The 23595-nt window shown below is 42.8% G+C and overlaps 1 protein-coding gene across 16 annotated transcripts in view; it reads left to right on the top strand.

Annotated features, from left to right (window-relative positions):
- The window catches only part of Scn11a (sodium voltage-gated channel alpha subunit 11), a 209677-nt gene that overhangs the window by 64107 nt on the left and 121975 nt on the right, over nucleotides 1–23595 (top strand). For 10 of the 16 annotated variants that reach the window (XM_063225138.1, XM_063225140.1, XM_063225147.1 and 7 more), the window contains 4 exons: nucleotides 14257–14454; nucleotides 17654–17836; nucleotides 19358–19466; nucleotides 21215–21346. The gene's annotated coding sequence lies outside the window, so the exon portion shown is untranslated. Of the gene's footprint in view, nucleotides 1–7224; nucleotides 7383–14256; nucleotides 14455–17653; nucleotides 17837–19357; nucleotides 19467–21214; nucleotides 21347–23595 lie in introns of all 16 variants that reach the window. The other 6 variants (XM_063225143.1, XM_063225146.1, XM_063225142.1 and 3 more) reach the window with 5 other exon arrangements.

Raw genomic sequence — 23595 nt, forward strand, 5'->3', positions numbered from 1 at the left:
TCTCATTTTCAAAGTTTTGGGTCTTATACCTAGGTCTTTGATCCATTTCAAAATGATTTCTTTGCAGGGTGAGAGATAGGGTTCTGGTGTCACTTTTCTATATATGGATGTCTGATTTTCCCAGGACATTTTGTTAAAAAGACTGTCTTTTCTCCAGTGTATGTTTTTGATTCCTTTCTTATGAATTAGTGGTAGCAGTTGGGGTTTATTTCAGTATCTTTCACTGGTCCATGTTTTTTCTTTCCAGTACCATGCTATTTTTGTTACTGTGGCACTATAGGGTTTTTCCCTGATATTGGGAACCCATCATTTCTGCACTGAGGCATGTCCTATCTCTCTACTTTTCTTTCTGTCTCTTTCTTTCATTTCTTTCTTCCTTTCCCTCTTTTGTTTTTTCCTTTCTCTTTCTTCTCTTCTCTTCCCTTCTCTCTTCTCTCTTCTCTTTCTCCTTGCACCTTCCTTCCTTCCTTCCTTCCTTCCTCCCTTTCTTATTTTGAGACAGAATCTCACTAAGTTGCTCAGTTGCCCAGGTTGTGCTGGAACTTGTGATCCTTCTATCTCAGGCTCCCAGAATGCTGGAGTTTCATACATGGACCACCATGCCTGGCGTGTAACATATTTTGAAATCTAGTATTATGGTGCCTGCAGCATTGCTTTTTTAAAAAATCTGTATTACTTTGACTGATCTGTATCTTTTTACTTTTGTATGAATTTTGGAATTATTTTTCTACTTGTTTGAGGAATGTCATTGGGATTTTAATGGGGACTGCATTAAATTTGTGGGTTGCTTTTGGTAATATGATCTTTTTTAATTTTATTGTTGGTATGCAGTTAATTAAAATTTTATTTTAAAGAGGTATAAAATAGAATAAAACCAGCCAAAATAAATCAATGCAAAAGACACAGGACTTCATAACATCACAAAATTAACAATAGCTATCACAATGCCCTTTGATGTCCTCAAAACAGCTGCAGATAATTTCAGACATAGTAAATCAAACAGAACAGAAACAACAAAAACAAACAATGAATGCAATAAAGGACCCCAAAACAAGGCTATGGCGAATCCAAAATTGCTACAGCAATATATCCTGCCGTTCCAAAACAGCTGCTCCTACCATCAGATTTGATGTAGTCAAACGAAACAAAAGATAATAAAACCCAACCCAACAAAACAATGGAAATGATACTGGACCTCCAAAACAAGGCCATAGGGAATCAACAGTGGCTACAACTCTCAGAAGGAGATCCCCCCAGACGTCACACTGTGCACCACTAGCTCCTGAATCTATGATCAGACTACCCGCCATGGACCCCCAACGTCAGTGAAACACCAAAGCACCACAAGCATCCAATTGTACCCCACCTGTATAGCCATTATCACAGCCTGTGTCCCTCCAGATAAACCAGTCACCCACAGAGGCAGCGGGGAGCGGGGCTTGGCATCTCTTGCTCACCTATGGGTTCACCAGAAGAGGCTGATGTCTGTCTGTTCCAGTCCTCTATGACCTGAGCATGGTGCTGCTTTCCAGACTGAATATGGCCACTTATAACAACACTGATTCTGTTTATCCCTGATCATGGTAGGTCTTTCTACCTCTTGTGTCTTCTTTAGTGTTTTGTAATTTGCCTTGTGAAGTTCTTTTTGTTTTTTGCTCATAATTACTTTTTCTTTATACCCTGTAAATATGGTAATTCATCAACCTCATCTTCGAGTGCTGATATTCTGTCTTCTGCTGATATAGTCTCTTGGTGAGGTTTCCATTGAGGTTTGGTTTGACTTAACTGAGCTTTTCACGCCCTGCATAATCTTCCTACCTTCAGCTCTTTATTTGTACCTTCTTTGAAGTAACTGATTATTTAAAAATTAATCTTTTGAATTATTTGTTCAGCATTTTATCCACTTCACATCTTCAGATTCAGTTACGGAAGACTTGTTGACTTTCGGAGGAGTCACAATGCTTGCGTTTTCATCCTACTTGTATCCCTATGTGGAGGTTTAGGCATCTTTTGGGAAGGATATCTTTCTTCTTTTGTGTAAGGTCTTCTTAGTTTCCAGCCTTCTTTAAAGACTCCATCCTCGGGACCGTGCAGATAATACAGACAAATGCTAGATATTGAAATACAGCAAACACCAAATAAAAGCAACAAATATGCCATCAATAAAAATGGAAATGATAGTGACAATAATATAGAGAAAACTAAAAGGCTGAAAATTAGTAATAGTAAAAAGGCAGAGGCAGGGAAAAAGGAGAATGGAAACAGCAGCAGCAAGACTGAGCAGTTACTCGTGTATGTGTCCGCAGTATGTAGCAATTACATGAGTCTCGGGGACTTGGTGCCTATGCAGACATCTTGATCATTTTTCCTTTCCTCTCCTCTCTGTCCCTATCTCCTTCTCCCTTTCCCCTCCTAGAGCCTACGTCCTTGTTTCTTATTGTACCTGTTTTATTTTGCTCTTTGAATTACTTATATTTTGGGCCTCCCATACCGGACAAGCCATGCAGTGTTAAATTTTTTTTTTTAAAGACAAAATGAGAAAGAGGACGTGAAAAAAAGCAAGAGTTAAAAAATCAGTTACAGGATAAAAATTCAGTAAAATTAGGAAAAGAGAAAACAACAAGAATAAAAGATACAAGAAAAATGAGTCAAACAATTCCCCCTGCTAAAGTGTCTGGACTGCTGTTTCTTTGCAGGGGAGGGGTACTGAGTCAGTACCTGGGTCTGTTGTGCTCAGTCCCTCTCTGTCAGCCACCTCGCAGACAGCTGCAGTATGAATTCCGAGCTCTGACCCCATCAGTCTCACCAGGCGGAGCCAGTGCGTTGGGCATAATCACTGCAGAGAGTTTTTTTACACGGTCTCTGTGGCAAGGTCTCTTAGGGGAGCCTGAATTGTGATTGCTGGGGCTTCTGATTGCCAGAGCAGCTCATTCCTAAAGGATAAGCTCCCAAACGGTAAGTTTGGCCTGGTGTATGGATGGGCTGCAGTGGGCTTTGTCTGCAGTGTTGTCCTGCCAGGCAGGACCAGTCACTCTCCCTTTCTGGATTAACATCCTGCACAGCCAAGAGTGTGTCCTGCAGCTACGGCTGCTGTCCACCGTTGTGGCAGGGGCTGTGGGCCCTGCGTTCCCTCCAAGGGGCTGAGGCTGGTGTTGGAGACGGCTCTGCCTTTCTCTTTCTTCACTCTTTCTAGCTTTCCTGTCACCTCTTTCCTAATTCTCAGAGCTCTTCCTCTCTTTATTTCCTAGAAGTAAGAGTTTTGTCTTTGTAACTGTTAACTTCTTACGTGTAGAGTCACATGACGCATATTTATATTCTGAATGCTTACTGGACGTTTCAATGATGGCCTCAGTTTTTCTTTTCATACCTAAGGTTCTGTGTCCTGAACACTTTATAAAGATCTGTGTCTATTTCTTTTCTTTTTGTCTTTTTGAGTCAGGGTCTCACTGTGCAGTTCAGGCTGTCCCTGAGCTCACTTTGTAGCCCAGGCTGGTCTTAAACTTGCAACAGTCCTCCTGTCTTAGCCTCCCGAGTGCTGGGATTACAAGCATGCGCCACCATGCCTGGCTGTGTCTATTTTCTTTAGCAAGTTATTGTAACCTGTTTAATATCCAATGTCTAATATATTAATACCTAATATCAATGAACATTTTAACTCTCATGTGAACTATACAATATAAGGATCTGAGAATGCTTTAGTTTCTTTTGGCCTTTATCATCAATATGGTTTTGTTTTCCAGTATCTTATTTTAGCCTACCTGCTCACACCTCAAATTAGACATAATTGTTGTCAGTATTATTAATAACTTTAGGCCTAATGTATGCTTAGTTATATTCATTTCCTTTCGTGTGTCTCAGACTTCCTATCCGGGAAAGTGTTTCTTCTGCTTGAAGTATTTATTTTATAACTGTCATTAGTGAGGATCTTTTGGTGATTAAATGGTTCTTAGTTTTTGTTTGAAATTGTCTATATTGTATTTCACTGTTCTTAAAAGATAGTTATATCAGCATAAAATTCCAGATTGACAGTTTGGGTTTTTCTTTTCTCTCAGTACATTAGGCATTTTATTGTACTGTTTTCCAGATTGCTTCATTGTGATTGAGATGTCAGCCATCAATTAAGCTGCCATTCACTGGAACATGATCTATATTTTCTCTGTGGTGGCTTTCACAAGCTAGTTGCCTTTGATGTTCTGAAATTTTACTCTTCTTATTTGTTTAAAAAATTCATATTTCTTTGGCTTTATTGAACTTCTTGGAGTTTTGTTTTGTTTTGGAGCAAGGTCTTGGTGTATAGTTAGGCTGGCCTTGAACTCACTGTGTGGCTTCAAACTCATGGTGCTTTTCCTGCCTCAGCTTCCTGAGTGCTAGGGTTACACTATGCCTAGCTTAAATTTCTTGGATTTGAGGATGAGTGTCTTTTTAAAAATCTGGAAATTTCTCTATTGTTATAGTATGCTTTGAATATTATGTTTTCTTTAGTAGTTTTTAAAAATTGAGTTAGATTCATTGTATGACTTTTTATGTTCCATGTCTGTTAACCCTCCTCACATACTTTGCATCATTTTATATTTTTGTGGTTTTTTTGTTTTTGTTTTTGGTACTGGGGATTGAACTCATGACCTTGCACTTGCCAGGCAGGTGCTTATGCCACTGAGCTAAATCCCTGGCCCTATTTTGTATTTTTGTGATAGACACATAAATACATAGCAGTACAGTAAGGTGCCTACTTACCAATGATTTACATTTGTAAGTTGGATTTGTTTGTAAGTCTGACAAAGTGAGTCTTACATACCTTTGGCACAAATATACAATGTAAAGCATTAAAAAAAAAAGCAAATGTGAGGTTCATATCTGTGAATGTTCACAACTCAAATGTCTGTACGTTGAGGACTTATTCTATTGGGAATTCAATCCAAGGCCTTCACACTGAACTACATCCCCATCCCTTTTGAATGTTTTTATTTTGAGATGTATTCTTTTCATGTCTGCAGTACATAATGATTACATTTGTTGCAGAGACTTGGTATGTGTACATAACACACATCAGTTCTTTTTTTTCTTTTCTTAATTCTTTTTTCCTTCCACTCTCTTTTTAAAAAATACTTTTGCTAGCATTAGATTCATTTATTTACTGTTTAAGTCTTTATCAAGTTAACTGATAAGTATAGAGTAACAGCCAGACGAATGGGCCAAAAAACATTACAAGCATGTAAGACAATGATGCTGAATCGTTATGACTTTTAGCTCACTGTGTATGCTAGATTACAACAGCACATTGTGTCTCTTTTTTCCTGTATCGTCTGTCTTCTGCTTTGCACTTTATTTATAAATTCAGTGTGTCTTACTTACTTAAAGCCATGTTTTTGTCAAATCACTAGGTCACACACTGGGCTTGAACTTGCGATCCTCCTGCCTTCTCCTCCCAGAGTGCTGAGATGGCAGGCATGTGCCACCGTGCTCAGCTTTGTGCCATATTTTCATTACTTTCCAGATGATGACATTTCTCTCCATATGTGTTTTATCTGGTTTTTAATTTGTGCGTTAAATTTCTCATATCAGTTATTAAATATTTTTCTAAAAATTCAATTTTTTCATTATAAAATATGCTGAGATCCATATGGTCTCTTGTATCCTCATTATTAAAAGCTCTTCTATTAGTTTTGAGATTTTCTGTTTGATAATTCCAGTACCTAAAGCTTTTGTATTGTCTGTTTTGACTTTTAAAATATCCTTTGTGATTTTGATTATCAATTTCTAATTTTAATTAAAATCCTCTGTGTGGGAATTGCTTGAGGCCTGGTTCGGAGTGGAATTCCTCCGAAAGGAAGGACTCATGTTAGCTCTGTTAGGCCCCCTCTAGCCGACTTCATTGCTTGTTTACCTCACTTTGTGCATGCTCCAGTGTAACGCGGGCTTTAGATGTGCTGGGCCTCTTTGCTCTGCCCTGCCCTGCCTGTGCCTTTATCTAAATGGACACTTACCTTTTTCAGGAATTGGCAGACATCTGTCAAGTCGAAGCTTTTTCTAGCACTGTCTTCATCCAAGGGTTTTTTGTTGTTTCTGTTTATCTGTAGTATCAAATCGCCAGAACTTTAAAACAGTTTTAATTTTTAAATCTTTTAGCTATTATTTTGATTGTAGGAATTATCCACGGCATCTAACCCTCCACACTGATGGAAATGTCTAGCCTTTTTAAATAGCATGGTTTCTTAATGTAAAATCCATCGTCTCATATTTCTTTGTTAGCATTTTGGTATGTATATGTGTCTCACATGTAATATTGGTGTTGACTTGTGACTGTAATGAGAGCCTGAGGGCCGCTGTTTAACAGGTTTATAGAAAAGCTTTTTCTGCTGAGCTAACATTTATGTAGTCAAAATTTTATTAAAGCAGTATATCCATTAAAACTTTTGTGATGAAATGGAAGGTTGAGAATAGTCTTCAAATATAAGAGTAATTCAAGTTTAAGTGCCTGTTTAGGAAAAGTGACATGATCTTCAAGCTCACACCTGTGTTGTATCTTTTTGAAAATAATTTTTTAATACTTTATTAACAGGTGCTTGTAGTTTGTCGACTTCTTTGATTAAAAAAATAAAGTTGTGAATAAATTAAAAATGAAATTTGACCAAACTTGACCAAATACAAAACAATTTAAAATCCTTTTAAGGGTGAATTGAGAAACAAGCAAGCTAAAAAAGAAAAACAAAAAACCTTGGCATTATCAATAACAGAGATAATGGAGTCTTTACATAAAAATAATAGAAATTCCGTGCTGCATAGATAATACAGATAGTTCTCTTTATCTGGTTAATGAGCAAAAAGCAAGTATTTAAGGTTTTTTTGTTTTGTTTTGTTTTGTTTTGTGGTATGGAGATCAAACTCACAACCATGGGCTTGCAAGGCAGGCACTTATGCCGCTGAGCTAAATCTCCTTTAAGGCGTTTCTTGCAGATGGAATTTCACATTCATTTCTTCTTTGCTGGATGACTAAGCCCGGTGATGGTAAAGGTGGTTAGCCAGCGTTTCCTCAACCTCAGCTGGGCAAACTATCAGCTCTTAGGTCTGCTGCTTTGGTTCCTGCTATGTTGTGGTTAGAGTTTGTTAGAGTTTTCTGGGTGTCTGTGCTGTAATTGAAGATGCAACCTGTAGACGTTGCGGTGGCTGCTGACCTTGTGTCTCCTCTCCTTGATTTCCTTTCTTTTTCATTGCCATCTGAATCAGAAGGTAGAAAGGAGAAATTCCTGGAAGTGGGAGCCTCAAGGCCAGCTGGAAAAAGAAAGCTGGTTCTCCAAGGATTGCAGAGAGCCTGTTTCTGACATCTAGACCACAGCCAGGAAAGATGGAAGGTGCACATGTTATAGGCCTGGGGGCTGCCCAAGGTAAGTGCTGTGGAAACCAGGAGAGCACCTACCTCTAACTAAATCATTTCTGGAGGCACATGCACTGTAGAATATCCTACAACTGAAAGTGACTCTAACTAAATGATAATTAATTATAATCTCATTTACAGTATGGTTTTGCCATCTCTGCCCCACGGGCTTTGGGCACCATGACAGTTTCTCAAGGACCCATATAGGGACAAAAACTCCTTTCTTCAACAGAAAAGAGGATACTTGTATGTGATTAGAGTGATTGCTATGCCAGTTTAGACAGCTGCTCTCTCCCTTTAAAACCACATATAGGTTCTGATGCCTGGCTTGTTCAGGACATGAGCTCTTTTTCAGTGGCCCATGTACACTCTGAAGAATGTACCCTTGCTAATAAGTTTGCTTTCACTTTTATAGTACTTCTGTGTGTCCTGCTTAGTTCTTTGTGTTAGGTACCAAGATCTAGGACAGTCACAGCCTTTGCCAACGCATTCTCTCCAGGCTGTCTCTGTAGAATCATGGTCTCTAACCCCACACATGTTTTGATTCACTGATCCACTGCTGCACCACAGTCTGCACCCCAGCCATCACACCTCCATCCTGTCTCCCTCACAGAAGGTGGGGATACTCTGGTGGAACCTTTGCCTGCACCTGCTGTGGGCTGGCATTGCTAGGCCTGACCTTGAGGAGCACTCTCTTACCCCTTTTTTGTTCCCCCCACAGGCTCACTGTCTGGTAATTCTGCTGGTGACCTCTTACACACAGACAGCATATGTAATGCTGAGGTCTGTAATGACTAATGGTACTTACTGCCTTGAAGTAGATCCTACCGAGGCCGATCACACTGGCCACCTCCACTCACTCGCTTTGCTTCTTCAGCACCATCTAACTCCATCTCTGCGTGTCCTATGCTTGGAAGGATTATTCTTGCTTTATGGCAGTTTGGTGTACAAATATGTCTTTCTTGGTGTCATTCCTGTTGATGAAAGCATATCTATTTATTTCTTTCATCTTCTTTTTTTTGAGATGGAGTCTCACTATGCAGTTCAGGCTGGCCTTGAGCTCACTTTGTAGCCCAGACTAGTTTTTAACTCACAAAGATCCTCTTGCCTCAGCCTCCTTAGTGCTGGGATTATAGGCATGTAAAACCATACCTGACTAGCATATCTATTTCTTATATTGAACCATTTTATTATTCCTATGACCTGCTTTTTATTTATTTATTTACTTATTTATTGTGATACTAGGGATTGAACTCAGGACTTTGCACTGAGCTACATCCCCAGCCCTTTTATTTATTTTAAATTTTGAGGCAGGGTATTATTAAGTCACTAAGTTGCCTAGGCTGAATTTGAATTTATCCTCCCACCCCATTGGTCTTCACCAATGTGAAGTCACTGCACTTGGGCTGTGTTTGCCAGTGCCAGTGGTGCCCTGGGGCAGGCTTGTGGTCTCCACCTGGCCGTTCATTGTTTTGGTGATTGGCTGGGCCCTTGAAAGAGTCAGGGCAAAGGTGAAAACACATTATAACTGTGGCCAGAAGTGCATCTGTTGAAGGCTAGGCCTCAGGATAAAGGCAGAGTGACTAACCCTACATGCCTCCCTCAGGGTGAGTGCTAAACTTGGTCTAATAAAGTCTAGCTAGACATCAGCCACCTCAGTGAGGGACCAAGACTGTCAGGATCATCCCTTTCTGAAAAGGAATATTCTTTCTGTGGGCATTTGCCATGTGACTTGCTTCCCCTCATTGGATCAATATTATATGAGCAGCTATATGTGTAATCTTATTGGTTGATTATACTTGCAAGTCATACCTGCTTGGTTGTGCTCTACGAAATGTCCCTGAGTAGTGGGGGTCCTTGGCAACCCAGTTGGGCTTCCTCCAGCCTCTCAGGAACTGATTCTCTCCCTCTCGATAAATATTTCCCACTGTTAACCTCTGTTGTTCCTTAGAATTCATTCTTCAATGAGGAACGAAAACTTGGCTTATCAGAAATCTGGCAGGTTAGGAGTTATAATATTTCCTTTGTATCATTTGGAGGTCCTGGTATAAGTCTTCTATCAATCACAAAATTTCCTTTTGATAGTATTTGCTAAATTAACAGGTAGCCATGTGGATCTCGACATTTTAATGTTTTCTCCTAGATCATATAGTTATAAACTCCCCACAGTGTGTTCACTGTCATGGAACATCGTATGTGAGAGAGCCTTTTCTGTAACACTGCGTTGCATGTTCCTGAATTTCTCTTTTCTAATGGTGTTATTAGGTGCATTTGTCTGCCTTTCCTCTCTGTGGACATAAGATTATTAATAAAATCCCAGACTTTAACAGATTCTTTGTCTTAAGTGTTAGATTTTTTTTCCCTATGCAGCCCACGATGAGTTCAGCATGACTGCATCTGTCTTCCCAAATGAGTGAAGGCAGGATGTTTCCTGTGATGCCTGTTATAACTCGTGCCCCGGTATAAAATCCAAGGAAACAAGAGACAGAAAATTTAGGTAGCAAAGGCTTTATTTGCAGGCCTGGTGACAAGTCTCCGGGAGCCAATTTGGAGACTGTGTCCCAGAGACTGAAGGGAGGACTTTAAAAAGAGGCTGGAGGAAAAGGGGGTGGGGGGGGAGAAACAAAGAAACCTGCAGAGCCATCAAACTTGTTGACCCGAGTCTGGAAACTGTATTGCTGTCCACTTAGCTCTGACAATCTCGGGAGTTCCTGGTGTTTCTCAAATTACTCCCATCCTACAGACTGACATTATCTCGGAGTGGCACATCTGCAGCAATATTTGGAGAAGAAAGTGGACAGTTAGTTATCCCAGGACAGCTCGTTTTCACTAGTGGGTGCGAAGGGGTCAAGAGTTACAAGAAGCTGAAACTTAAGTTTTACAAAGATCTGATATCTAACTCATTTGATGCATACAGAACAAAAGGAAAGCACCGATCGGGGTTTGGGCCATAGTATTTCCTGGTAATTTCTTTGAAGCTAAACAGTTCTTAAAATTTGGGGCAGGCTCATTTTATGACAGATCATCACCGGGTCGGGAAGAGGTCACCGGAAACCCAAATTCTTTATGGCCTAGATAGATAGGTGAGGGGAGAGGAGGCAATAAGGTGCCATGCAGAACAGAGAACGGCGGTTATGTGTCAAGGTCAGGTAAAGGGTTAAACTCATACGCAAATCTCTCTGCACACAAGCAGGTTACTTTAAACAAGTGTAAATTAATGGGCCATTCTAGTTTTCTTTAGCTCTTTAGTAGAGAATAGAGGCGCCTAACAGTGATTAACAACCCTTGTTAGCTTGTTTTAGCACAACTTCTGTAGTTTGTAGAGGGCAACAATGGTTAACATATCAATTAGGTGAGATTCTTGCAATTCTTTACAGAGGAGAGTATTGCTCAACTTATCAATTAGGTCACTTAACATATTAGTTAGGGAAAAAGGATTAAAAAAAACACATTTAGTAAGCCACATTGCAGGTTTGCTATAATACACATATAACGAAGCTATTTTACAACAATGCCCTTCCCCACTATAAATGCTTTATAATTTAAACCAGCATACAGATGCATAGAAAAAAACAAGAGCCATAATCTATTTTTTGTTGTTCTGTTTTATTCATTTGTTTATGTTGTTTGGTGGTACTAGGGATTGGAGTCAGGGAGCACAAACTCACACTCCCACCCTTTTAAAAAATTTTATTTTGTGAGAGTGGCCCACTAAGTTGTCTAAACTTGAAATTGCAAAATTGTGATCCTCTTGCCTCAGCCACCTAGTAGCTGGATCTGCAGGGTACACCATCATGCTAGTTCAGTCCAGTGTTTTGAACAGAAATTAAATCTGCTGAGGTCACTTGCGTTCCTTTAGTGTGAAAGACACCTAAGTATAGCCCAGTTGGCACATGGATGGAGTCTAGAACCTGGGACCACTTAGCCCACCTTTCTGACTCTCTCTGCGTTAGGCTGCTAGCCTGCCCACAATGTGACCCTGTTAGGGGGCCAGAGTGTAGATACATGGGGTCTGGCCTCTGTGGGAAGCTGGGTGTGAACAGCAGTTCAGTGCCTAGGCAGGCACTGTCACGGCGACTCTGTGGAGAATCTGCAGCTGAGTCTTTGAGGACGCTCCTGTGGCTCTCCCACCCCCTGCTCCCCACTCCACGGAGGCAGGCACAGCTCTGAGGCTTTCCTTCCTTTCAATTAACTGTGCATAACAACAAAGAGCCAAACCAAGTGATTTAAGTAATAATTTATCATATTCAGTTCACCATTAACAGCCATCTAGTGTTTCTATTGTCCTTTTAAATGAGTTTTTGTTCCGCTCAGCTATTCTGTGTATTCTATAAGCTTTTAGTGAGCACCTCTTTTCCCTCCCTCCTTCCCTCCCTCTCCTCCTCCCTCCTCCCACTTTCCTTGAGCTTTGAGGCTCGGGTGGTATTCTGGAAGCAGCTGAGCTGTCTCCCACCTAGCATATTTTGTCCCATTTCAGGGAACTGAATGTTAATTTATGAGCGTGAACTCCAGGATGGTACTGAGAGTCCCAGGAAATTGGGTAGAGTCTTGGTCCTGGACTTCCTTTCTTGCCTGGGGAGTCTCACCCAGTATGAAACAGTCAGAGAGGGAGGAGGGGCACAGTGTATCAGTGTACAGGATACAGTGTGGGATGGTGGCGGAGGTCAGACCTGGAAGAAGAGGACTTGTACCAGCCTGGAACATGTATGAATCAAGGCAGGGAGTCAGAGAGCACAGCCTGGCAGGGGTCTGTGGGAGCTGAGGTGTAGTGAGTGAGTGGGCTTTTGCACAGCAGCAGGTGAGGCAAGGACAGGGAGGTCAGTGGCTGGTTAGGAAAGCTTTCACCTGCCTGTTTGCTATTTTATCTCCTCTTGGGGACTTCAGCCTGTGAGCCTCTTTTCTTAACCTGGTGGTTTCTGGGGTGTGGGGAGCTCAACCTTACAAAGGAAAATATGTAGTGAATGCCCCCTGCCAAGTTTTATATTTCCTGGGTCTGTCTCACATTTTTCTTCGGCTAGGCTGTGTATATATGTGTGTGGATTGTGTGGATTGTGTGGATGCATGTGTGTGTGTGTGAGTGTAAGTGCACATCTGGGTTTCAGGGGCACTTACCTGATACTGGGGTCTCTGGATTTGGGGCTGGAGTAGTGCCAAAGAAAACGGAAGGGGGAGGGTGTCTGAGTCATGGGGGCAGTGAGTCCCTGATTCCATAGAGGCCCAGTAGCAGTTCTGCCCATCTTTTGAGTCATGTGAGGGTCCCTGAGAGTGGAGGTTGGGCCAGGGCCTGGGAGGACAGGAAGCCTGGGCCTCTGGAGGGGTTGAGGAATGCCCTCAGAGTCCACTCCTGTCCATCTGGGCCCCAGGGCTCTAAGAGCACATTGACACTTCCATGCTCAGGGTGTGCCCACAGCCCAAGAGCTCCTGTCAGAAGGTGATCACATCCTGGGTGCTGTGCAGAGGGGTCTCACAGCCTCCCGAGGAAGCAAGACACCAACCACAGGTCCCAAGAAATCCAAGACAGCGTGCTCAGGAATAAACCGCAGAGGTGCAGCGAGGGTCTTCTTCTCTAGGCAGCTGTGAACGTTCACACACATGCTCACCACAAGACTTTCAAGTAAAGTATGTTGAAGACCAGGCCTTAATAAATAATTAAGATTTCTAAGGTCTGTTTTTAGTTTCTAAAGTTAAATATAAAATTGGGAACAAACTAGGTAACATAATGTTACCTTTAATTCCAAATTATGGTGACCCAATGAATCTGAGACTTTGCCTTAATAAAATTTCCTTTGGGAGAATATGTTATTTGTTTGACCAAAATACTTAGGTATCTGGACATAGTGGCCCATGCTGGTAATCCCACTGTTTAGGAGGCTGAGGTAGGAAGATTGTCATGAGTTAGAGGCCAGCCTGGGACTTGTTGGGTGTTCAAGGCCATCTGAACTATATAATGTGACTTTATCACAAACAAGAAATACTGTATGTATTAAGATAGATTTCTTTAGGTGAAACATTAGCTCCCAAAGGTATGTATACAAGAAGAGAGAGGGACACCTTTAAAACTGTTTAAAACATTGAAAGTAGCTAGCCATGGTGGTATACACCTGTAATCCCAGCACTCTGGCAGGCTGAGATAGGAAAATTATAAATTGGAGCCTACCAAGGCAATTAGAAACTTAGCAAGATCCTAGCTCAAAGTTAAAAAAACAAGGTTGGCAGTAACAAAAAAAAAAATCGAAAAAGAGGCTGGAGCTGGGAATATAGCTCAGTGCTATGGCCTCAAGTTCAATCCCCAGCCCCCTCCCCCTCAGTATTGAAAATAATGCGTTTCATTCCTTATTAAAGTTGGTAGTAAATTGAGGCAAATATAAAGAATCGAGTGGCACTAGGAAAGGTGATGAGAAAGCCCTTTTTGCTTGGGGTTCTGAGTAGAAACTGTCCTTCCTCTGCCCCCAGGAACACAGGCGAGATCCGTGCTGCTCTGCTCTGATGGTTTTGTGAGAGCCAGCTCCTAGGGAGGGCCAGAAGAGAGCTCAGCAGGAGCAAGCACAGGTGACAGCCGAGGTATTATCTACTGCAGGGTCAGCCATGCCTGGAGGTTTGGGTTAGGCTGTGTCCCAGGTGTTTGTAAAAGTTTTTTACTCTCAACTTTGGAGAAAGAATTGAACTTCACCAAGATTAAGTTTTGGTGTTGAGCAGTTAACCCCAAACTAAATGAGTAGCTAAGGAGAAAGGGCTTCCAATTTCCCCCGTTACCCTGCTTCTGAACTGAAACCTCAATTATTAGACATCTTGTTTTCTGTGCACGTTGTGAATCGTTTCATTCATTTCCAGGTACATTTAGATTTTCTCCTGTAACACTAGCGGTCATTTTTTTACTTTGCTAGAGAACAACAGAGAAAGCTGAAGGGGAAGAAGCAAGCCCTCCCTCCCTGTGAATCAGCACTGTGCACAGGCTGCTGTGGGGAGAGCCACATGCCGCCCCTTCTGGACCATGGGCTGAGAAACAAGAGCCAACCCCACTTCCACCTCGCCGTAAGTGACAAGCTGATCCAGAGAAACGGGCTGTGGTGATAGCTATTGAGGTAAAATGCAATTTAATGCTGGTAGTGTGTAGTGTTTAACTGACTTTGCAGGTCTAAAGCCGGTAGTCTGATCATCTGTTCAGAGGATAACAATACACAATGGAGCATCTATGGGGGAATCTCCTTCTGAAGGTGGTGGTCATTGTTAATTCCCTGGTGTTTTGTTTTGAAATCCTGTATCGTTTTCATTGTTTTGTTGGGTTGGATTTATTGTTTCATTTTGTTTGATTTTATTATATCTGATGGCATGGGCAGCTATTTCAAAGATAACAAGATATATTATGGTAGGCATTTTAGATGTACTCTTATCTCGTTTTGACATCCTGTATTGCATTCATTGTTTTGTTTTTATTAGTTCTATTTTGTTTGATTTTTACTATGTCTGAAGGTATTTGCAGCTATTTTGAAGACAAAAAGAATCATTATAGTAACTACTATTGATTAGCTATTGTTTTGAAGTCCTGTGTCACTTACAGTGTTTTGTTTTGATTGGCTTCATTTTGTTTTATTTTGCTTGGTTTTATTCTCTTTAAAATAAAACGCAAGCAAGCTGAAGGGACAAACCCTCAGCTGTGCAGCTCCTGTGTCACAGCGGCAGGGCGGTGGCCTGCAGTCCAGTCAGGTGTGCCTCTTCCTGTCACTGCGACATGATTGCCCTGCTCCATGCGTTCTCTAAGGAGTGGCCATGCAGGTGCACGATGTCAGGGCCAGCCCTGGAGTTCTTCTGTGAAGCATAGCCTAGTCTGCTGCTCCCTTTTACAGATTTGGCAGTTCTGTTGCTTTAAGGCCTTCTCCTGCCCTTCCTTTCCCTGCCTCCCCACTAAGGGCCGACTTAGAAGAAGGAAGCCAGGGTAAATGGAGCAAGTATTTGAAATCTATTAAGCATAGTAACAAGTTTATGGTGAGGCCTAAGTTAATTACGTCCTTTTTGACTTCCAGCCAGTCCCTCCACTGGGCTTCTATCTAGACTTGGCCACTTATCCGGTCTCAGGCTGGCAGTAAGCCTGCCTGCCTGCCTGCCTGGTTTCTTCCCTGCTGCCTCCTGCAGCAGTAAGTCAGCAGCTCTTCGCAGCTGGGGCCTGCTGGAGCCTGAGTGTGGTCGGGTTTTGGGGGTACAGAGGATGGAGTATGCGGGGTAGAAGCATGGGAGCAGTGGTGACCTCACATGCAGACACTGACTCTCACCTCAACCACTTACATTTATGTATTTTTCAATTCTTATTTTTATTAGTACACGTTTGCAGTACATAATGATGGTACTCCTCATACAGAGTCGGCACATGTGCATAACACACCTTAATTCCCTTTTTTTGGTCTCTTTTTCTCTCCATTCATCTCTGTGTTCCAAAAAGATCTATCTCCCTATTTCTTATTATCTGTCTTTTATTTTACTTTTTATTATATTTTGGGTTTCTCATATAAGAGAAACCATGTGATATTTAAGCTTGTGTGCTGATTAATTCCATTTAATCTCAAGGTGCACCCATTTTCCCACAAATCCTACTCAAATTTATCCTTCTTTATGGCAGAGTGGTAGCTCATTGTGTATAAATACCACATTTCTTTACTCATTCATCTGTTGATGGGCATCTAATCATTTCAAGATTTACTTTTATGATTTGTGCTGCTGTAAACATGGGTATGCACATAACACTGTAATATGATGTCTTAACTCTGTTGGGAAGATACATAGGAGGGGAATAACTGGTTTGAATAGAATTTCAGGTTTTAGTTTTTTGAGGAAACTCCATACTTATGTCCACAGTGCTGGTACTAATTTACATTCCCACCAACAATTTACAATTACTTTGATTTGTAACTTGCCTTTTACAAAGGGCTACCACATGATCCTTTAAATTTCATGAACATATTATGTATTAGATGTTATCAGGGCCATTTTCTGGATGCAGAAACCAAGGTTCAGAAATTTTAAGAGATCACATACCTACCTGCCAAGGTAGGATTCAAAGGCAGGCTTTTGATTCTAAATTGTGTATGTGTTTGTATGTGTGTTCCCCCTCTACACTATCCTGGTTCCAAAATAACAATAGGATGTACCTTCTTTAACATGTTAGCATGTACAAAGGGAAGTTTATATGTATTGCCTCATTTAACCCTTAATGCATGATGATACTGCTGTCTCATTTGGGATTTCTTTAGGAATTGCTTCTTCCTTAACCACCCACAAGGGGGCAGTGGCACCCACCTGACCCCCACCTCCATGACTTTGGAGTCAGGTCCTTGTTCTAGGCAGGGCCACACAGTGGTGTTCCCGGGATTCGGTTTCTGGGAAGGAAAGAGGTCAGCGTGTAAAATGGTGCTTGAGAAGGTCCATTTGTCTGCTAGTCCTGCTGGGAGCAAGAATATCCATGTAACAGTGAGAAAGGAGAACAAGGAGGCTACAAAACAGCCACAGAAGTCAGAGCTGGGGAGAGGCAGAACTCCGTGCAGGTCTTTGGTCTTTGGTTATATTCCATGGAGGGGACCGACTTCTCTTCCCCTAGATTCTGCATGACACCTCCGTGCCCTTCCAGTACAGTCTCTTTTATCCTTGTATCAGCTATGGTTAGCCTGTTACTTGCAGCAATGAATCTTCAATAATGTATATTGGAAACTGGAAGCAAAGGGGACTAAATACTAAGTGTAGGTCCAAAGAATGAACTGTGGAATGCAGGACAGAGCAGTTTTCACTGTAGGATTGCAAGAGACATCATACTTTGTGTCTGCTTTTGAAGCCCTTTACCAAGGTCTGTGGAGGGGAAAGAAGCAAGGAATTGTGTTAGAGGAGGTCTTTGAGTACAGAGGCTGTATTCCTGGAGCCCATCTCTGATTTCAGCGAGACCTGTACATACTCCCCTGCGTATAAGCAGTACTATACCTCAAGGGCCTACACAGCTTCTCCTGGCTTTTCTGTGATTTCTCAAAAGCTACTAGAGCTTTCTTGGCCCATGAACAAGCATAGCCTACAATCTGGAAGTAAAGATAAGTTACTCCTTGAGATTGGCAAACCTGCTTCCTAGATAACTTACTCTTGTTCCTGGATGTTGGCAAGAAGCCTTACAAACATGGAATCTCTGTAGAGAAGATTGAGTGTCCTCTATGTCTCAGGGCTAGCTTCCTGCAGACTGGGTGGTCTAAGTCAGCAAAACAGAATCACCCAACCTTCTATAACCAGGATTATACATGGCCATTTCTGCAGATCCTGTGGTTATACCGGTCATTCCTCCTCAACATGCACCAAAACAAGACTATCAGGAGATGCGAATCATTGAGACTGCCTTGGAGACTGGCTACCGACAGTGCATCTTCCAATAGAGGATATAAATGGAGCATATAAACCACGGGTGAATGTCCCAGCCTGCAGTACTCACGCACGTACTCGGTACTTCCACAGGGGCTTCCTACAGAGGCTGATCCATAGTTGGCTTGTCAGCAGTCATCTCAGTGCGTGACCTCATTTGTTTTCCTGCTCCGCAGACTTTCTTCCCATGCTCCTTCACTCCCGTGTCCTGTAATCACCCCCCAAATAAACTCCTGCACTCAAGTACTTATCTAATGCTTTTGGGGGGAACGAAACTAGAATTCAAAAGTAATATCTCTAATTTTGAAACGATATGAGACTTGGAAAGATATAAGATGGGCCATGCAATTGGGAGAGTGGTGACTAATCGTATTAAGGCTGTGCAGGGACTGAGACTGTATGTCAAGAAGCTCTTCTCAAGGAGCAGCAGGAAGTGAGACACCACGGCAGTCAGCAAAAAGCAAGGAGAGTTTTGCAGCTTCAGTAGTGCTCAGAGTGGACACAGGTCCTGGGCAGGGCAGGCAATGGAGAAAACAAGGGGCAGCAGAGACAAGGTGGTCAGTGTGTGGGACAGCGCAGCAGACTGCCCATGCGGAAGGGTGCCATGACATCCGGGTGAGGGCGAAAGGGCTTGTACTAGGTGAAGTTGGCTGGAGAGGAGAGGAGGGAGTGGAGAGTGAGACATCACAGGGAGGCCCAGACCTAGGGGGCTTAGGAGCAAGGCTGGCTTCAGGAAGGTGAGAGGCTATTCGTGCACAGAAATTTATAAGGCACCTATGAAATGATGTGGACAGTTTTAAGTCTGGAGTTTCACATAATTTTCATAGAAAATTATGAGGTACTTGTGAAATGATGTGGACAGTTTTAAGCCTGGAGGCCTATCACTGAACAAGATGGTGAAACTGTTCTTAACAAGGATGCTATCTAGAAAAGCTGTTTAGGAATCTGTTAGAACCCCGACAGGAGTTGCTTCCTGGGAAATAAATCCTGCACTACCCTCGAGCTCTGTCATAGCGAGTTCTTTTCAGCTCACTCGGTCTTTCCCCAGATGCTCTGCTCCCTCTGGGGGCTCACCCCTGCTGTCATGGTACACCTCTGCCCTCAGCACTCCCCAGTCCCATCTGCTGGTTGCTGTGGCTTATCATCTGTGAGATTCCAGCAGTAATGCACTTCAGAGAACCAGAAGATTTGGTTGTTATGCATAATGTAACCTGCACTTAAGATGTTGCCAGGGCCACATTTGTCCTGTGACTCAATACAATTCAAATTCAGACGCCAGCCGTGGAAACACCCCTCTTAACCTGTCCCAGTCTTCCTGCCCTTCCCCACGCCACACTCACTCTCATGGAGCCACCTGAGGTGGCTGCACATTCCCAGCGCTCCCAGGGCTGGATGTGCTTGGGTTTTCCTGGAAAGTCCCACCCTCCTTTGTCTGCCTGAATTCTTATTTATCTTGTAAACACAGCTCAAATCTCCCCTCTTACTAGAAGCCTTGCCAGCATTAGTTGCATCCTCATCCAAGATGTGGGTTTTCTGCTTGCAGCTCCTTGACGGTCTCTGACTTGTTAGGTAATTTTTTGTACTCTTGGTTTTTCTTTACAGAGAAGGCTGCATGGTCCTCAAGGGAGCATGTTTTCTTTCATGTTTTTCTGGACCTCACTTGGTGCTGTGCAGGAGTGGATGTGCAAGGTCCCCTGTGCCAGCTGAACAGGTGGGAGGCACGGCTGCTGATCCAGCTGATGTGCCTTACCTGGGCCCTGATCCTGATGCAGGCCTGCTTATCAGATGGTGGATGGAGACTGGCAGGTCCTCAGTGCCAGCCAACACCTGGAGGAGGCAGCATGTGGGGTTGGGGGAGGCTGAATGGATGCTGCCCAGGCACTGCCATATTAGTCTGATGAGGGTTTGCACTTTCCACAGGCCAGAGGGTTTTGAGAGGAGTCCTAAAAGTGGGCCTCAAACTGCTCAGGAGCCCTGTATTTGTGATTATGCTGTTGCTTAAGTCCTTATACTTGAAATCATTTGCATTTACCTTGAAGAGTGAGCTAGCTTTTCTGAAACTTCAGGAAGCCTGACTGTATTTTAATAGCTTAGAAAAATAATATTTGCAAAGAGTTAACATTAAAAACACCAGAGCCTTTCAAGATAATGGATTTAGAGGCCTCTTACCTCTTCAAATGCATACATGTGAAAATGTTTATTAATGCAAAGTACTTTTCCCATTCTTTGGTCTTCTCTTGTTCCAAGAGTTATCCTGAAATCAGACAAAGGTTTAGAATTCTGATTCCTGCTTTAAGAAGCCAGGCTGTATACACCATGCCAGGCCATGAGCAAATCCTGTGTCTGTGGTTTGAATTCTTCTCCACAGGAGAGAGGTGTTAGGTTAGTAGTAGGATGAGAAAAGCAACCAGGCATTTCTCCTCTTAAAAATCAGTGGGCAAGGATCTGGGGATTTAGCTCAGTGGCACAAGTGCCTGCCTTGCAAGCAAGCAGTCGTGAGTTCGATCCCTGGTACCGATAAAAAAATAAATAAATAAAAAATGCATAAAAATCAGCGGGCACTTCTATCTCGTGTTCCACAAGTGCTTTCATAGTTACTATCTCATTTGCTCCTTCATGATAATGAGGTTTGAAAGAATGAGCCCATTTTATAGGGAAAAGACTAAGGCTCGGAGAAATTAAGTCATGTGTCCAGTACCTTGAAATGTAAAGTGATGGAGCAGAAAGCAGTCTTCAGTGCCCCTTCTGGCAGGACTGAAGTCTCCCTCTGACTCTTGACCCACTCTCCTTCAAGCCCCAACTTGAATCTTCTGCCTCCCAGTAACCTGTATCTCAGTTTGCCTCCAGCTGGTCGCATGAAGATGAGAAGAGCTGAAAACAGGTTACAATAGATTTCTTCCCAGGCAGCCTAAATTTTCTCTAGATATTAAAAAACCACAGTACCTTACGTGGAAAAGTTTTGGGTTGGCCTCAGGTTCATTGTGGAGTTGATTTGGTGTCAAAGGCATCTTGGCACCCTTTTGGCTACCACGTAAGTGAGCATGTGCTGTTCCCAGGCTGGGACACCATGGTCCACGGCCCAAGGGAGAAGAGCAAAAGCTGCTGGCTGAGTGCCTGCGGAGTAATTTCAGGTTAACAGGCTTTGGTAGGTCTTTTGGGGCAAGACCCCAGCACTCCTGGGTTGGGTGGCCTGTAGCTCCCACTGAATGCAGAAACAGCGTGGCTGTTCAGATAGAATTTTCTATATTCCCTCACCCACTTGGATGAGGCCAGAGAAAAACAACAACCTATTTCTTTATTAATGACACTTTCTGCAGAGCAAATTAAACACTGATTAAAGGCAGATGCTTCCAAAGCATAAATGTAAGTACGCTCTCAGTCTCTTCTCTGGTTACAGGGTTTCCTACATGATTCTTTAAAATCACTTTGGCTATCTTCCCATTTGCCTTCTCTCCCCAGCTGCTGAGCTGCTCCTCTCAGTCCACCGTCAGAAGCAGGAGCTCAGACTCGGGTGAGAGCTCTGCTCTGTGGAGAGTTTTGCGAGGCAGCTTTGGGCTGCTGCGACCTGGAGCCACCTCACCAGGAAGGCAGGTAAGGCTTCTGGCCTGTCCTCTGTTAAGCCTGAGACCTACCACTGTGAACTTGTGTGTTCATTTATCAGGGTGAAGAACAGGCCTTTGGGAAACTTTCTTCTCACATCAGAGGCTAAGGCCAGGTGTGAGATCCACGGTCCAGGTCATGATCCTGTTGGGGGTCTCCCAAAAGGGCTGGGAACACAGGACAGGGAGCGGTTGTCAGAGCAGCCACCCTGGAGCTTGTGATGGCATTTGGACTTTTCTAGCGATGGCCTCAAATTTGTCTCCATCTGAGGTTACGGTGTAAATCCTCCAAATACTTTCTGAATTCCTTATGAAAAATTATTCAGAAATTGATATGAATGGTTTCTTTATTAAGGAGTTAAAAAATAATCATGGAATTGGCTTTGGATTGAGATCAGTTATGTGAAAATTCATTCATGTTCATTTGTTTTCTGTTTTTCTTATTAGATCTATGAAGGGGAAAACAGACATCTTGGTTTTTTCTTTTTCTTTGTAAGCTATGTTAGTGAGCATAGCTTATGTGTTACCAAAGCTAAGAGTTTGTTCAAGCCCCCACCCAAAGTAGGTGAGAAGGCCTTCTGCAGGGCATATTTACCGTTAGGCTGTCTGCCCCAGTGGATGGGTGGGGGTCTCGTGGTGAGGCCAGGGGAATGCCTGGGCCTGACATGGAAGGGCGGTGGTGGTGGCCAGTGCCCCAGGAGGCACAGCACACCCAGCAGAGGTGCCACAGATGTAGCTCTCCCCCTTGGAGGCTGTGTGGTTTTCTTTTCCTGGTTTGCTTCTCCCTTCTGCTTGGGGATGTCTCAGCTTTAAGGGTGAAGAACTAGGCAAGCAGGTGGGATTGCATGAGGACTTAAATTCGAGATTCTCTTGACACTTACTCATATGATCTCAGGCAAGGCTCTCTCAATTTTTCTAAGCCTTAATGTCTTCTTTTGTAAAACTTGGACGATAGACTAATGCCCACATTGTAGATTTCTTGGGAAATGATGAAAAATAATCCATTTAAGTCATTGATGCAGTGTTGAGTTTGTGGTGTGTCTTATCTCAGTGTGAACGTGTGGCACCGCAGGTGATGGTATGGACTGGATCCAGGCTGAAACGTTCTGGGCAGGTGATTGGGAGCCTTGCGTGACCTCCCTAGTGACTTTCTTTGGTAGTTAGGGTAAAGCATGAGAGTCAGGTTACACAGTTGCCTGGGGAGTAAACTGGAGAAATACACTGGTCAAAGAAGGTACATGCAAGGTTAAAACTACTGCCATTTAACAGGAGGCCACCTCTAACTCACCTTTTTTTAGATGAACATTTTGAAAGAAGACCCCAAGGAAAATATTTATCTCATGAGACTGTTTTTGAGGATTAAATATGTTAATACAACCAAAATTTTATCTAGACCTAGATAGGCAATATTAAATGGCTGCTATCATTATTCAAATGTTTGTGACATAGGGTTACATAAAAATATCATCACGTACAATTGTATAAACATGACAATGACAGAAGTGTAAAATATATGCATAAAAAGACTACTGAAAATTTAATTCCTTTTTTGAGGGGTGGAGATACTGGGGATCTAACTAAAAGACTACTGAAAAGAAATACACCAAAATATTCAAACTTGCATATATTAGGTGGTTGTCATGATTACGTATAATTTCCTAAATTTTACTGAATGGAATGAATATTAGCTAGAGGCCTGGTAGGAAAAAGTTGACATATTCAAATTTAGCATTTTGAGGATATTTCATTAAGGAGACTATAAAAAGGCATGGGTGGATCTTAGTATTAGAAACAAGTGATGGTGAGTTTTCACCCTTTTGAGGGGGGCATGATCAGAAGGAACAAGGGAAGGCAGGTGCTGTGGGGCCAGTGAGACTGCAGTGCAGGTAGCCACTTCCCGGGAGCTGTGGTCATGCACCATTAGGGAGAGACGTGAGGAAGCAACTCCTGACCTCACTCTCCACCACTCTGGGTCTGTCGTGGGGACGGGCCCCTGGTCAAACCTCACCAGAAACCAGGGAGCAGGGACCCCCTAAGGGATGCACATGGGCACTGAGTGGAGCAGAGAAGGCTGGAGAGAAAGCTGAGTATGTCCTGAAGATGTCCAGTACAATGAGGTTATGTGACTTGTATAAAATTAGTAAATAAGAACCCCAAGGCCTTGTGATCCCCTCTGTGCTTTCACACTGTTTTCCCATTGCCTAGACCACCTTCTGTACGCCCAGCAAAATGACTTTTGGC

The sequence above is a fragment of the Cavia porcellus genome, unplaced genomic scaffold, assembly GCF_034190915.1.
Source record: "Cavia porcellus strain 051 isolate PalLab524CR breed Dunkin Hartley unplaced genomic scaffold, mCavPor4.1 scaffold_15, whole genome shotgun sequence".
Taxonomy (NCBI): domain Eukaryota; kingdom Metazoa; phylum Chordata; class Mammalia; order Rodentia; family Caviidae; genus Cavia; species Cavia porcellus.